This window comes from Chrysochloris asiatica, unplaced genomic scaffold (genome assembly GCF_000296735.1).
Source record: "Chrysochloris asiatica unplaced genomic scaffold, ChrAsi1.0 scaffold00468, whole genome shotgun sequence".
In the NCBI taxonomy this organism is placed as follows: Eukaryota; Metazoa; Chordata; class Mammalia; order Afrosoricida; family Chrysochloridae; genus Chrysochloris; species Chrysochloris asiatica.
In genome coordinates this window covers 1075162-1080259 of record NW_006408986.1, presented here as the reverse complement: position 1 = coordinate 1080259, position 5098 = coordinate 1075162, and positions in this window count along the sequence as shown.

Here is a 5098-nt window from a genome sequence, read left to right as displayed (position 1 = left end):
TGAGGTTGGCCCAGGATCGGACATTGTTTCGTTCTGCTGTGCATGGGGTCGCTACGAGTCGGTTCCGACTCGATGGCATCTGACAACAACAACATTAATTAATAACTTGTTTGGAGCAGACTAAACATCTGAATATTCTCAGGTTCCCTCCTGTTTCCTTTTATTGTCAGATGCCATCAAGTTGATTCCATCCCATAATGACCCTATGTGCAACTGAATGAAACACCATGTAGTCGTGCTCCATTTTCACAAGTGCTGCTACTCTTGAGCCCATTTTTGTTTCCACTGCACTAATCCATCTCATTGGGTTCCTACTCATTTTCATGGCCCCTTCACTTTACCAAGCATGATGTCCCTCCTGGTCCCTACTAACAACATGTCTGAAGTATGAGAAAGGAAATCTGGCTGTCATGGCTTGTAAGTAAGAAGATCTGGTAGCATAGTGGTTACAAGTCGGGGTGCTAACCTCAAGGTCAGCAGTTTGAAATTACTAGCCATTCCATGGGGGAAAGATGAGGTTTTCTGCTCCCAGAAACATTTGTATCCTGGGAAACCCTATACAGGATTGCTTTGAGTCAGAATGGAGTCCACAGCACACTACCACCACCACCAGGCTTCTAATATGCATTCTGGTTGTTCTTCTTCCAACACATATTTGTTTGTTCTTCTGGCCAGTCTTTAATACCTTTAATATTCTTCTTCAACACCATAACTCAAATGCATCAATTATTCTATGGTCTTCTATATTCATTATTCAACTTTCAAAAGCATATAGGTTGAAAATACCATGGCTTTGGATAGTTTGACATTAGTTCTCAAACTGTTAACTTTGCTCTTGAATCCTTTAAAGAGGTCTTGTACAGCAAATTGCTGAATGCTGCTTCCATGAGTGTTTGACAGTGGATCCAAGCAAAATGAAGTCTTTGACAACATCAATCTTTTCTCTATTTATCAAGATGCTATTTATTGATTCAGTGGTGAGGATTTTTGTTTTCTTTACATTGAAATGCCATCCACAGCGAAGACTGTGGTCTTTGGTATTCATCAGAAAGCAAGCAATGTTGCACTATCTGCATATTTCAGATTGTTAATGAGCCATCCTCCAATCTTGTTGCCATCTTCTTCATGCAATCTGACTAAGCTGCATCTCTGATTATTTATTTGCTCAGCATACAGATTGAATAAGTATGGTGAAGGAATACACCTTTCAAATTTTAAGCCATGCAGTATCCACTTGCTCTACTTGGAGGGCTGTCTCTTGGTCCACATACAGGTTCCTCATTAGCAAAATTGTGTTCCAGAATACTGATGCTCCGCAATGTTGCAATAGCTTGTCATGATGCACACAGTTGAAAGCTTTTGCATAGTAAATTAAGCAGATGTAAACATTTTTTCTGGTGTTCTCTGATTTCAGGCAAGATCCATCTGACATCAGAAATGATATCCCTCATTCCATGTCCTGGTTGAATACAACTTGAACAGACGGCAGTTCCCTGTCAATGTAATATTGCAAGCATCTTTGAATTAACTGTAGCAAAATTTTTCTGGCGTTTGATATTAATGATATTGTCCAATGTTTTCCACATTGTGTTGGATCATTACTCTTTGGAAGGTACACAAATATAGATCTCTTTCAATCCATTAATTAGATAGGTGTCTTCCAAATTTCTTAGCACAGAAGAATGAGTACCTCCATTGTTACATCAGTTTGTGGAAATTTTTGAATTTATATTCCATCAATTTCCTCTTGAAACATTTGATCAAATGTCAAACAATTTCTTTGTGGTACTGTGTATTCATTCCATGTTCTTTTGATGCTTATGTGTCATTCAATATTTTGTCCAAAAATCCTATAGTATTACAAGTTGAGGCTTGAGTTTTTTCCTCAGTTCTTTCAGCTTGAGAAATGCTGGGTATATTCTTCCCTTTTGGTTTTCAAACTCCAGATCTTTACACATTGCATAATAACGTCTTTGTTTTTGAGCTTCCTTTGAAATTTCCTGTTCAGCTTTTTTACCTCTTTATTTCTTCCATTTGCTTTAGAATCTCTATGCTGGAGAGCAAGTTTCAGAGTCTCTGTTGATATCCACCTTGGTCTTTTCTTTCTTCCTTGTCTTCTTAATGACCATTTTCTTCCTGTAAAATGTCCTTGATGCCACCCCACTCTTCTGGTTTTCAGTCATTATTATCTAATGCATGAAATCTTCTTCACATGATCTCTAAATTTAAGTGGTATATGTTCAAGGTCATATTTTGACACTCTTGGACTTGTTTTAATTTGCTTCAGCTTCAGCCTGAATTTTCATATGAGCAATTGATGGTCTGTTCCACAGCCTGCCCCTGGCCTTGTTTTAGTAGTTGAGATGGAGCTTTTCCACTGTTTCTTTCCACAAATGTAGTCAATTTGATTTCTGTGTAATCTATCCATGTGTATGCTGTTGTTTTGTTGTTGTTAAGTGCCGTCGAGTCGGTTCCGACCCATAGCGACCTTGTACAGGGTTTCCGAGGGTGTAAATCTTTACGGGAGTAGAAAGCTTCATCTTTCTCCCGCGGAGCTTCGAACCGCTGACCTTAAGGTTCACAGCCCGATTCGTAACCACTACGCTACCAGAGCTCCTTGTGTATAGTCATCTTTAATGTTGTTTTTAAAAGGTATTTGCAATGAAGAAGCCATTGATCATGAAAAACTCTGTCATACAATCTCCAGCATTATTTCTATCATCAAGGCATTATTTTCAAACTACTGATCCTACCTCTCTGTTTTCCACCTTTGTATTACAAACACCAGTAATTATTAATTCATCTTGATTGAATTTTTAATAAATTTCAGACTGAAGAATTGGTAGTCTTCTTCAATTTAATTATCACTGGGTTCAGTGATTGGTGTATATATTTGAATAATATTTGCATTAACTAATATTCCTTGTAGGCATATGGATTTTGTCCTATCATAAAAATCATTATATTTTAAGACAGATCTTGCAATGTTCGTTTGTTTTTGTTTTTAACCAGAAGAATTAAATATTTATTGAACTCCTACTATGAGTCAATGAGCTCTGGTAACATAGTGGGGTACAAGCTGGACTGCTAACCACAGGATCATTAGTTCAAATCCACTATTGACTCAGTGGCAGAAAGATGAGGCTCTCTGCTCCCATAAACATATTTTATATATATATAAAATCATCATTTAACAGTATTTCTTTCTATTCATTGTAGTTTTTTTTTGTTTTTTTTTTTTCATTATTAGGCATATACACTAATTTACACCACCAAAGGGCACATTCTGAAAGTCTGCCTCCTGGCCACCAGCTCTCAGTCCCTCTCTTTAAATGAATCTAGAGTGCTCAGCTGCTTCCTCGCTCCATGTCACCATTTCTGCTTCCCAACTATGATGCCGCAGCTACTCTGGGTAAGGTCCTGCATTATGCTTTTGCTCTTCTTCCTTGATGGTCCATGTTATTCTTCAAGATTGCATAATATTACATTGTGTGTATGTACCACAGTTGTTTATTAATTTTTCAATTGATGGGCACTTAGGCTGTCTCCATCTTTTGCTATTGTAAATAGTGCTGCTATGAACATTGGTGTGCATATATCTGCTAGTGTTATGGCTAGTTTTTCCTGTGGGTAAATACCAAGTAGAGGAATTGCTGAATTATAAGGTATTTCTATTTCCAACCTTCTGAGGAGGCGCCATATTACTTTCAGAGAAGTTGGATCATTTTGCAATCCCACCAGCAATGCAAGAGTGCCTCAGTCTCTCCTCATCCTTGCCAGCATTTATTGTCCTCTTATTTTGTGATCTTTGCTGTTATTGCTGATGTGACATGATATCTCATTGTTGTTTTGATTTTCATCTCTCTAATGACTAATGATCATGAACATTTCCTCATATGTTTGTTGGTTGTCTGGATCTCCTCCTTGTTGAAATGTCTGTTTATGACCTGTTCCCATTTGTTAGTTGGGTTATTTGTCTTTTTCTTGTAGAGGTGTTGTGGTTTCCTATATATTTGAGAAATTAGTCCCATGTCCAATGTGTCATTGCAAAAGATTTTATTCCCATGCTGTAAGCTCCCTTTTTACTCTTTTGGTGATGTCTTTTGATGCACATAAGTTTTTAATATTTACTATGTCCCAATCATCTATTTTGTCTACTTTGGTTTATATAGTTTTCAAAATGTTTGGTAATCTAGGTATGCCCTGAATTAGAGCCTTCACATTTATCCTTATTTTTTCATTGATGGTTTTCATAATTCTGGATTCACATTTAGGTCTTTAATCCCATGCTAAATTGTTTTTTGTAAAAGGTGTGGCGGAAAGGTCTTGTTTCAGTCTTTTGCATCTTGCTTTCCAGTTCTGCCAGTACCACCTGTTGAAGAGACTATCACCTCCCCAGGTGATATATTTAAGCACTTTTTTGAAAATCAGTTGTCTGTATGTGGGATGGGTTAATTTCTGGATTCTCAATTCAGTTCCATTGATCAATGTAACTTTCATTGTACCAGTACCAAGCTATTTTGATCACTTGTAGCCATGTAATAAATTTTGAAGTTGGGGAGTGAGAGGTTTCCAACCTTATTCTTCCTCTTAAGCAGTGCTTCACTTATCCTGGGTCTTTTTTCCTTTCCATATAAACTTTGTAATAGTTTTTTTTTGTTGTTGTTTTTTTCCCCATATCTTTGAAGAAGGTCATTGGAATCTGGAATGGGATTGCATTATATGTGTAAATTGCTTTGGGCACTATCAACATTTTCACAATATTAAGTCTTCCTATCCAGGAACATGGTACATTCTTCCATTTTTTTGTCTCATTTGGTTTCTTGTGTTTTGTAGTTTTCTTTGTACAGATCCTTTGTTACTCTGGTTACATTTATTCTTAAATATTTCATCCTTTGGGCGACTATTGTAAATGGTATTGCTTTTCTAATGTCCTTTTCAGTGCTGTCATTGTTACTATAAAGGAATCCAACTGAATTTTGTATGTTCATCTTATACCCTGCCAATTTGCTGAATCTTCCAAGGATGTCTAGTCGCATGTTTGCTGAGTCTGGGGGATTTTCTATGTATAGGATCATATCATCTGCAAATAGAGAGA